The sequence below is a fragment of the Nelumbo lutea genome, chromosome 2 (assembly GCF_056320005.1).
Source record: "Nelumbo lutea isolate HS-2025 chromosome 2, American lotus-T2T, whole genome shotgun sequence".
Lineage (NCBI taxonomy): Eukaryota > Viridiplantae > Streptophyta > Magnoliopsida > Proteales > Nelumbonaceae > Nelumbo > Nelumbo lutea.
This window is the reverse complement of record NC_142685.1, coordinates 12769082-12781164: the sequence shown is the minus strand read 5'-3', so window position 1 is coordinate 12781164 and position 12083 is coordinate 12769082. Positions and strand designations below refer to the sequence as shown.

General features: G+C 40.3%; 1 protein-coding gene across 4 annotated transcripts in view; it reads left to right on the top strand.

Moving 5' to 3' along the window:
* LOC148868630 (HEAT/U-box domain-containing protein) overlaps nt 1-12083 on the top strand; it is a 71606-nt gene that overhangs the window by 19654 nt on the left and 39869 nt on the right. The window lies entirely within an intron of this gene.

Here is a 12083-nt window from a genome sequence, read left to right as displayed (position 1 = left end):
CTACAAGGAGGACTCTTACCTCTTGTAATCTCCTATTTAAGGAGCTGAAATTATTGAATAAAGATATCAAATTTCCAGTCAAGAAAGAGAGTAAAAGGAGAGTTCGGTGATCTCTTGGACAAATCACCCTCTAGGACGCCAAGATAGGTTCAGCTAGGAAGGGGAGGAACAAGGGAAAACAGGAGCTTTTCCCCGTGGGCCGACCGGTGACGCGATCCTATTTTTGGGCCCATAACAACTTGGTATCAGAGCCAACCGTCATGGGAGATCTGGAGCAACTATCATCCAGGGTCCACAAACTGGAGCATAGGCTCGTGGAAACTAGCGTGGAGGTTCGTGAGGTCAAAGACGATGTCCGAGAGCTGCGACGCTTGCTAGAATCGTATTTCTCTAACAAGGAGAGGAATCCAGAAGGGGCTGTAACCACAAACAACTGCCGACCAGACTTGACGGAGTCGTCCAGCGAACAACAGGTCGTCGCCCCGGTAGCCGCGGTCGTTCCCAAGTACAACAGGCTGCAGTTCCCTTCATAAAACGACACCGGAGATCCTTTGGGATGGCTGTACAGATGCGAGCAGTTCTTCCGCAACCAACGGACAGGGGACAACAACAAGGTAAGCTTGGCCACATTCCACATGACGGAGGAGGCGCAACTCTGGTTTTATAAATTGGAGCAGGAGGAACCTGGGCTCAGTTGGACCCAATTCAAATCCTACTGCCTCCTTAGGTTTGGGCCCACATTGACGAGAAACCCGTTAGGTGAACTGATCAACCTCAAACAGACGGGAATGGTGGCCGAATACCAGCGCCAATTCCAGACCCTCCTTGCCAGAGCAGCTTCGGTACGACTGGATCAACAGGTAGACATGTTCACCGCAAGGTTAGCAGAACCCTTGAGGGTGGATGTGGAGATGCAACACCCCCCCAACCTGGTTACAGCCATGCATCTAGCTCGCGCCTTCGAACGAAAGATGCAACTCTGTCGTGGAACCTTCACTATGGGGCGGCCTCCATCCGCATGGGCATCCCCAGAACCACTCAGAATGGCTCCATCTTCAGCAGCCAGCCAAGAATGGAAGTCACAGACGAGCCACAATTCTAGATCAGCATCCAGTGAGGGGAGCAACGTTGTTGCACCCCTTATTAAGCACTTGTCCAGGGCTGAGATGGTGGAACGCAGGGCGAGGGGACAGTGTTTTAATTGTGATGAACTCTACTCAGCAGGGCACAAGTGCAAGAGACTTTTCTGCCTCCTGGTGGAACAAGAGGACGATGAGGATGAACCCCCTTTATTGGAACCCGATCCAGGAGGGCTAAATCATTCCACCTATCGCGGATTCCCTTGACTGAACTCCAAGACACATATTCAGATTTCGAGCTTGAGGACAAGCTCGTAGTCCAGGAGGGGAGTAATGTTATGGACGCATTCGTGGGGAAGAAGTACCGTCGCCGGCAGCAGCAGTAACGTGGGACCCTCATCAGATTATCTAGCTAGCCACAGTTCATCTTACCTTATCTTTATCTTATCTGCTTTCTTACTCTTATCTTATCTGGATTAGTATAGAGTCTGATTTATCTTAGGGAGTTTTTATCCTTCTTGAGTAGGGAGTCTTATCTAGGAGTCTTATCTATCTTATCTGTAAGCAGTTTAGTTATCAAGGAGTCTTCCTACAAGGAGGACTCTTACCTCTTGTAATCTCCTATTTAAGGAGCTGAAATTATTGAATAAAGATATCAAATTTCCAGTCAAGAAAGAGAGTAAAAGGAGAGTTCGGTGATCTCTTGGACAAATCACCCTCTAGGACGCCAAGATAGGTTCAGCTAGGAAGGGGGGAAACAAGGGAAAACAGGAGCTTTTCCCCGTGGACCGACCCGTGACGCGATCCTATTCTCGGGCCCATAACAAAGTACCATTTGGGCTCACTTCAAAACCCTCCAACAACTCCAACTCCATAGCCTTATCCACCAATTTGCTGAGGCCTTCCATTACTATTAAAAATATGAGAGGGGATAGGGGATCCCCTTGTCTTAAACCTCTTGAAATTTTGAAATTGCCATTAGCTACACCATTAACAAGGACCAAGAATCTTGGAGTGGAGATGCAAACTTTCATCCGGCTTCTCCATTTTGAGCCAAAGTGCATTCTTTCCAACAAATAATCTAGAAAAGACCAATTAACATGGCCATAAGCCTTCTCTAGGTCTATTTTACAGAGCAAACCATTTCTCCCACTTCTCTTTCTTGAACAACTAGCTCATTGGCTATGAGAACCACATCATGAATATGCTTGTTGTGAACATAAACTCCTTGGTACTTGGAGATCAAGGAATCTATCACCTTTCTTAACAGAGTGGCTAGGATCTTGGCCAAGATTTTGTAAATACTTCCTACCAAACTGATTGGTCTAAAATCCTTCAACTCAGAGGCCCCTTTCTTCTTTGGAATTAAGGATATAAAAGTTGCATTCAAGCTTCTTTCCAAGGCTGCAAAATCATGAAATTCATCAAGAACTTTTAAAACATTAGCCTTAAGAAGTTCCCGGAACTTCTTAAAGAATAATAATGTGAAACCATCTGGTCTCAGAGCCTTTTCCCCTTGTAAATCATCTAAAGCCTTCTTTACCTCCTCTTCTAAAAAGGGCTTCTCCAAATCTGTTGGGTTTTTTTTGTTGGGAAATTTTCCTGGAAAGAATCAACACTTTAGACTTACTTCAAAGAAAGAGACCCAACTATTGTCTACTTCCTAATAGATGTGCTCTTTGTAAAGCTGATGGGGAATCTGGCTACCACCTCATGGTCTCTTGTAAGGTTGCTAAAACTGTTTGGGAGTGGGTTTTCTCCCGTTTTGGGTGTTCTTGGTATCCTCCAGAGACTGTCCAAGGTTTGTTTTCTCCTTTTTTCAGTTGTCCTAAGAAGCGAGGGAAGACTATGTGGAGGTGTATTAGGGCAGTGGTATGCTGGTCTTTGTGGGAAGAAAGAAACTCACGCATTTTTTCTAACAAGGAAAAAACATTGGAAGATTTGTTAGATCGACTCCTTTTAAGAGCTATCCACTGGCTAAAATCTTTGGAGTCGTTTTCAGATTGTTCTATGGATGACTTGCTAAGAAACTGGAAAGAGATTGCTTCCACTGCTAGATGCAAGAGGACTCTTTGTCCGTTCTGGTCCCCTCCCCTCTCGGGCTTTATAAAGCTGAATTTTGATGGCAGCAGTGTAAGGAATCCAAGGCCCTCTGGGATTGGAGGAGTCTTCAGGAATGAGGAAGGGATTGTTACTGCTTTATTCTTTGGCCCTATTGGAGAAGGTGACTCTCTTAGGGTTGAGATCCTTGCAGCGCTTGAAGGAATTCGAAGAGCAAAAGAATTAAATATTAGCCGCTTGATTCTGGAAGGTGATTCAAAGGTGGTGGTTAATTGGTTGAAGACAGAGGACAGTGGTTTGTGGAACTTTAACAATGAGAAAAAAACCGTTCTTATGGCTGGGTAGGGACATTGAGATTCAGTACAGCTGGGTGAAGAGGAGTGCCAACTCATTTGCGGATGGGTTGGCCAAGCAAGGAGTGAATAGGGAGGCTGTTTTTTGGGCTAGTTTTTAAATTTTCTTTGCATTCCCTGTGTTTTCTGTTTTTGGGGAGCTAAGTTATTTTATCTCCCTTTGTATTCTTTTCCCTCTCTTCTCTTAATTTAATGAAGATGTTGTTATTGATCAAAAAATAAAAAAATTGAACCTCAAACCATCCAGCTTTGGTCTTCTCTTGTAAGGTTCTTTGAGGAGATCTTTGTAAAAACCAACAAAAGTGTCTGCTAAGCTTTTCTCTTCTTCCACTATTCAACCTTCAATTTCCAGCCTTTTTTTGGAGTTGATCCTTTTTCTTGCATTGGCAACCTTGTGGAAGAAAGCAGTGTTGTTGTCACCTGCTTTCAGCCACATAGCTCTTGACCTCTGTTTCCATTTTACTTCATTTTGGTACATTAGAGAGTCAAACAACTTCTTAGCTATAGTCCTTTTCTTTCTTTTCTCCTCATCCAAAAGCCTACCTTCTTCCTCCGCATCTAAAGCAGCAATGATTTTCGGAAGTTCTTCCCTTTTTTCCTCATCACTCCTCAACTTTTCCTTTTGCCACGCCTTAATCTTTCAGTCTTTCCTTTCAGCCATTCGAGTTTTTTTAAAAAATACATGGCTTGCTGAACCTTCAACTGAAATTTTGGACCACCACCTCTTTACATTTGCTTCTAAGTCCTCTGAATCCAGCCAACAATGTTCCAATCTGAAAGGGTCTGGAGTCTTTTTCAAACCTCCAGTGTTTAGTAGGAGAGATATGTGTTTAGATACTACCCTTGGCAGTGCTTCCTGACTAGAGTTCGGAAAAATCTCTTCCTGTTCAGGAGAGATCAGGAATATGTCCAGCCTAACTAGTGTTGGCTCTTCCTGGTTGTTAGTCCAAGTGTACTTTTCTCCAGAAAGTGGCAAGTTTATAAAGTCCCTCCTCTGAATAATACCCACAAAAGATTTCATACTTCTGTTTAATCTGGTCCATCCTTTTTTGCCAAATGGACTAACTGTAGCATTGAAGTCGCCCCCTAACACCCACGGTCCTCCCCACCTTCCTCTGACAAAGTCTATCTCTTTCCAGAAATCTTCCTTTAAACTGGACTCAACCGGCCCATAAATCCCTGTCACTGTAAAGCTGCAAGTTATTTGCTTCTCACAGAAACTTAGCTGAAATGGAGAATGCTCCCACATGTTTGTCTAGCAGCTTGAAGGAGCTGTTATTCCAGATCTCCTCCTGTGGTGTTTAAAGCTGGAAGTTCAATCCAATCACATGGATTAAAACCCCAAATGCTTCTTACAACTCTGAAGGTTAATTTTTGTAGTTTTGTTTCGTGTAATAGCAGAAAATCCGGCTTCTTATCCCTTAAGAAGTCCCCTATTACCATCCTCCTCCTGCTTGACCCTAGGCCCCTGATATTCCAAGTGATTAATTTTAAAAGCTCCGTTACTAATATTTTGAAGAGTTATTACTTTTTCTCGCACTTCCTGCACTGTCATTTAATCCCCAGATAGGCCTCAGCAACTCCTTAGATTGCCTTCTATTTTTGTTTCCCTCTTCTACCAGAAATCTATTTTCAATGGCCACCAAAAGGGCTTTTGTTTCCTCTTCAAGTCCTTTAAAGAGATCCCTAGGAATTCCCCAAAGCTGAGAAATTTAGACAAAACCCAATTTGAAACTTCATTTTCTGTTATGTACATCAAATTCACTTGTTGAGGTCGGGCCTACTGGACCTTGCCGGCTGGGAGGATTACTGCTAACAGTTCTGGCGCCGGCTGCATTTGTGCTTCAGCTAGAGATGGAGAGCCTTCCAACTCACTGTTGTCTTCAGATGCAGCCAATGTTCTGAAAATCATAATTGTATCGTAAATCGTAAAGTGTTTGAATCAAATCGTAAGATTTTTTCTTATTTTTTCGAAAGTTGTTAAAAACTTTAAAATATACCTAAATCTCTCAAAAAAAGAAAAAGAAAAAAATGACTTTGTATAAGCTTTCTAACCCATAAACATCGTATAACTATATAGTAATGTCAGGCTTATAGTCACACTAGTGTCAATAAAAAGCAATATCTTGAAATATGAATGAATATGAGCTTTACATGACAACGAGAATATATCCAAGACTTTAGTTTAGTCAACAAAAATGATGGGGCAACCCAATATACTATTTAGATTCCCTACACAAAATATACAAAAATGTGCCCCACTATGCACAAATATATATAACAGTATAGCCCTATGAATCTTCTGTATAAGTTCATATTTCAACTAAAAATATGCATCAAAATATATCAATCATCATCCTCTCTATCATTATCCCCATCATCATCATCACTATTATCATCAACAAGTTGAATGTCTTCATCTTCTTCATCTGATGAAGAAACAAATTCTTTTTCATCTTGAAGCTGGATTGTCCCTTTTCTTTTCCTCTTGTTTGGATCTCTAGGACCTAAGGTAGAGGAAATTATGATTATTTGAATAAAATGATAAAGTTATAAATTATAATATTGTATATTATAATAATAGCAAAATAAAACCTACCACGTTTCCTTCACTTATCTATAACTCCTTCAACTTCTGTAAAACACTCTCCCATATCCATCCATGTGGTATCATTAGAAAGGGCAGGATCTTCCTTCTCAGTTATCCGTTCATCATTTGACTCCATGTCTGATAGACACATTGGATCAACTGAATCTTGATTTTTAATGATTCTGACAGATGGCACATCAAACTTGTCAATTTGATCCTCAGTTATAATTCACTCGTGTATTGGGAATCGTTTTCTCCAAGCAATCATAGAGGCCTTGCTTAATTTCTAAATCTGCATTAAAAATTTAAAATTTCCATCATATTGAAAAGCTGGATTTAGCTAATAAGCTGTTGCATGTAATGTCCCATAGTGGCTTGTATCTTTTCCTCACATTTCCCAACTTCTTGGCGATCCTTTCTTTTGCTCGATCTTTTCTTCATAAATGTATCCCATGGCAAGCCTTTCATCTGAATCAAGTCGAAGAACTTTCACCAAGGGAAGAGTACTTTTTAGGCAATATTTAACTGATGCCCAAAAGTTAACATCAATCAACACAATGTCATGTGCTTTAATTCCTTCCTTTTTCCTTGCAAATGGACTTCTTTCCCATTCATCTGATTGAAACATCTTCCTTAATGCATTCGTCCGTTGATGAACATTTTTTAATGTAAGAAAACAAGTTGTAAAGTGGGTTACAGTTGATTTTGTCAATTCTTTGTTTCTAGTATAATGGCACATCAAATTGAGAACCCAACAATGCTTGTATATTAATTTAGTTAAGAATCTTGTTTTCTTAACTGTTTCATCTTGGGTAGGCAAATTCCCAATGTCCATTAACATATTGTCTATGCAATGGGCTGCACATGGTTCCCAAAATAATTTTGGTTGTTTCTAAATCAACAACTCTGCAGCCGTTACATAGTTTGATGTGCCGTCTGTCACCACTTGAACAATATTTTCCTCTATAATTTCTTCAACCACCAAATCAAACAACTTGAACAAGTTTTCTCCACTTACTATGATTTCTGAAGTGTCCACAGATTTCAAAAATACTGTTCCACTTGGGCTGTTCACTAGTAAATTTGTAATGGACCTTCTACAACCATCAGTCCATCCATTTGACATGTGTGTGCAGCCAGTCTTCCTCCACTCCTTATACTCTTCATTCATTTGTTCAACAATTCCTACCTCTTTTTTCAGAAAAAGTATTTCTTATTTCATGATAACTTGGCAGCTTAAGTCCCTGTTTAAATGTACTTATATCATTGACCATTTTAGCAAAAAAGGGACTTTTCACAAGATTAAAAGAAAAAGCATTTGTATAAAAAAATCGAACAATGGATTGACAAACTTTATCTCTATCACCTTTCTTCTACACTTGATTCAAAGTTGTTTGTGGATGACTTTTTTCTCCTTTTTGTACATAAGTATAAAGTGTGCATGATGCCTTGCGCTTTCCTTTGGGAGCCTCTGCTTCCTGGTGATCATCAAAATAGAAGTCCCTTCAAATTGACCCTGGCATTGGATTCATACATTTGCATCTCCTTCTGTTTCTTTGTCCCTTCTTTATTTTCCAATAATGCCTTGAATTTTTCATATTCTTCCTCTGGGTTTTTTTTTTTTTTTTTTTTGCATGCTTGAATATTCTTGTTTGTGCGTGCAAGGTATTGTCTCATCCTAAAGACACCTCCCCAGAATTCCCTGCCACAATTATTGTATCCCACTACAAGTCTGTATTTCAAGTTTTCTACAAGGCTACTATTGTCTTGATATCTTTTGAGTTTTGAATAATGACTAATGAAATGAGTATTTACTTATTCTTACCCGCAATATTTTTTAAAGGAACCATAATGTTCTCTAGAGTCTATAAGTATAGAGTCTTGTCTCTATTGTTTTAAATTATAACTTTCAACTTTCAAGTGTTCAACAAAGTAACAAACTACGCACATCAAGTCATCAATTAATAATATTCATATAATTTATACAATAGTGAGACACTACAAATGAAAGTTATACAACTAAAAAAATTAATTTATCATGTGAAATGAATGAATACATATTTTTTTTTAACCTACAAAGTGTTAACACATCTATTTTTGCATAATACAGTTGTATTTTGTGTAAAAAAGAATGAAAAATGGGAATGAACCCCTGTTTGGTGATTAGAAAAAGGGTGAGGGCAATATATCAGGGCTAAAGCCCTATTTTAATGCAAGAAAATAAAATATTGGGAAAAAGCCCCTGTTTGTACATGGAAAAGGGTGAAAAGTAAAAGGGCGGAGCCCCTGTTTTTATTCAAAACGAAAGGGTGATACTAGGTACTCATGGTTTTCATGAAAAAAATGAATGAAAGACCTGGGGCGGAGCCCCTGTTTTCATGCCAAAAGTCGATTGGAGCAAGTAGGGTGGAGCCCCTGTTTTCATGGCAAAAAACGACTGAAATAAATGGGGCGGAGCCCCTGTTTTCATGCCAAAAAACCAACTGAAATAAGAGAGAAGAAACAAGAGAGGAAAAGGATGAGGAAGAAGAAAGAAAGAACAGTAGAAATCAAACAAAACAGTAGAAATCAAAAAAATAAAATAAAGTCCCTTACCTTTCAACACAGACCAGTAGAGAAGGAAGTTTGGAGCTTCACCAAAAAAATGGAGGAGGGTTTCTTCTCTCCCAGTCTCCTGCCTAAGTCTTTTCCTTGAATGGCAAGTCTTCTTTGATTGACCAAAGTGGGTATTCTATGTTTTATACTTAACATGATGATTCTGCCCCTTTTTATAAAAGTGAATCTTTAAAAAGGAAGAGGGTTAAATGGTCATTTAATCTCAAATGAAGTTTTCAAACTATAACATATGAATCGTGATTTATGATTTAAACTACTGATTTGATTACAAATCATACGATTAATTCAAAAAATGATTTACACATACGATTTGTATCGTTTTAGCCCTGATTCGATTTGAACCGTACAATTCAAATCGTGTATCGCACGATTTTGAAAACATTGGATGCAGCCACAGCTAATGCTAAGGCCTCCTGATTCTCTGAGATGGGGGAAGAGAGAACTGCTGCATCTTCTGCAAAACTCCTCTTATCTGAGATCTGCCCTTGGGGCTTCTTCCCTGCCTGCCGAAAATGTCACTTCTCCTTCCTTCGAACCCCCTTCTAACTGACTGGTGCAAGGAGATTGCTCACATTCTAAGTTAACCACTATTGGATGACCTTCTTGAAGTGTCTCTTTCTAAGAGCGGAGCTCCTTTTCCTTCTCTCTCTCTCGTGCCTCCATTCTTCGCTCCAAAGATCAGAGAAGCTCGAGCCTTCTCCAAACTCAGATCCCTCATAATCTGAAGAAGATGACGGCGGAAGTTCTAATTGGGCTTTGCCTTTCCCTTTGCCCTCCCCCCTCCCCACACCTAGGCCTGAACCTGGCCCTTGGCTTTTATCTGGGCTTTTGAAGCGCATTGGTCAGGGTCCCATTGGGGTAATACATGATTCGTCCCTTTACATTGGTTGCAGATAAAGCCCATGGGGGCCGTAGACGGTTCAGCTGCTTTGGAATTAAGGCAGGCCGCTACTGCATTAGCTAACTTGTTGATGAGGTTTATGTCAACCATGTTGGAAAGCATGGTGTTTGAAATTTGAAAAGAAGCTGACTTTTGTCCTTCATTCACAGACAAAAATCCACGGCAGCCATTAAATCCCCTTTGATTTCTATGGCTGAAATTTCGTTTTCTTCCTTTCCTTCGTTCTACCACCGTCCAACCCCCCTCCTCAAACTCTGGCGACTGATGTAGACCCCTGCAGATTCCTTTTTGCTAACCTCTTTTTCTGGGTTTACCATCACTGACCTCACTTCCTCTACAGTCAGAAAGCAGTCATTTTCTCTGTTCTAATTTCTATAACTCATTGCTGATCCTATTACAACCAAGTGAAGCAAATGCAACCTTACCCACCAAAATAACTAACTAAATAAATAAAGTCGTAAGGCTAACACCGTATCAGTAAAGTGTTCAAATATGATCTGGCCTTATCCTGTTAGAGCTAAATAAAACAAAGGTAAACCACCTCTTCATTAAATCATTATCGTTTCTCCAACCCAACTAAGCCTTATCCCAATTATATAGGGTTGGCCATGCAAATCCTGTTCCACCACTCCACTCTGTTTCGTGCCATGACTGTTGTTAAATTGTAATCATTTCTCACTAGTCACTAATTCAAGCCATGCTCTTTGTGGTCTTCCCCTAGACTGAACCTGGTGATTGAAGGGGACTCCAAAGTGGTGGTAGGTTGGCTAAGAGATCCGGAGTCAGTGGTTTGGTGTTATAGAAATGAAATGAAGTTCCAGTGGTTAACACAGCAGATGAATCTTAAGTATAGAATGGGTGGGGAGGGAGGCTAATGCATTGGCTGATTCATTAGCTAAGCAGGGGGTAATTAGGGATCAGTTGTATTGGGTGCAATTGTAATTACTGTGCTATCTCTGATTTAATAGTGAGGCTGCAACTTGTGCCTCCCTTTGGGATGCTTGTAACAGTGCCTATCTTTATTGATTTCAATGATTTTTTTTGATAAAAGTAAAATATAATGTTGTATTAACTGAGAAAAAATACACAAGTATGGTCCTCTATATTTTGTACAAAAAACACCTTTAAGGACCCCCAAAAAAATTTACATTCAAGAAAGTGGACGAAAGGTCATCAGGACTGAAACATGTAAGGGTAGACAGCCATACTCTCAACAGGCCAACTGCAGAATTGATAACCACCTCATCTGGACTCAATTTCTGCTAAAAAATTCTACTATTGCTTTCAGACCAGATTGTGCACAAACACTGCTAGAGGAACCACCTCCCAACAAGCTTTCCCTCTCTTGGACATTCCTTGAATCCTCCACCCTGCTAACAGGTCCTTCACAGAGTTCGGGAAGAACCCTATAACTGGATCAGAATTTCTGAAATGATTCCAGACCTTAGAAGAGAAGCTACATAATAGGTACAGATGATTCACAGTTTCCCTATGGGCATTGCAGAGGGAGCAATTCACGTTTGCTAGATTTGCTCCTTTCTTGATCAGCAGATCCTTAGTTAATCATTTCTTCCAGACCACTACCCAAGAAAAAAATTTCACTTTTGGGGGAGCTGCATTTCCCCAAATTGCTCTATAAGGAAATGAACTATCCTGCTCACTCACTAAACCAGTATAAAAATGAGCTGACTGAGAACACCCCTGACTTGGACCATCTCTACTGCCTTAAATCTTGATGATTCACATTGACTTGCTGGTTGTTAAATAGAGACATCAATTCTGCCACAGTTTGCACCTCTCAGTCAAAAAAATTTCTTCTAAAAGCAAGGTTCCAAGTACCCGAAGATCCATCAGCTTGAAAGCACTCAGCCTCTGTAACCTCTTTGTTGCCAGCCAAAATAGACAGATCAGGGAACTTATCCTTCAAAGCCAACTCATCACACCAGGGTTCCAAGCAGAACCTTATTCTAGATCCATTACCCAAGAGGAGCTTTATCCCTCTTGAGAATGCAGGGAAAGCTTTACAGATTCCCCTCCACACTCCACAGCTGAAGGACATAGTGGAATACATTGCATCCCAACCATTATCATTTAAGCTGTATTTCTCCTCTATCAACTCCCTTAACAACTCATTAGGATTTGAGCCATATCTCCAGAACCATCTACACAAAAGAGCACATTGAAACTTTTGACTTTTCTTATTCCAAGCCCAACATTAGCAATCAGCCTGCAGATAAGGTCCCGGCTCACCAAGTGATATTTCTCTTTGTCTTTCTTGCCTTTCCACAAAAAATCCCTCGTAGCCTTCTCAAGCTTATCTGCCACCTCCCTTGGAATTGGGAAGATGGATAGATAATAAGCTGGAAGGCTTGACAGGACACTCCAAATTAGAATTAATTTACCTCCCTTGGAAAGATAGTGGGCCTTCCAAATACCCAACTTTTGGCATTGGGTTCTGAAGATCATGATATCTTGTTAGATTG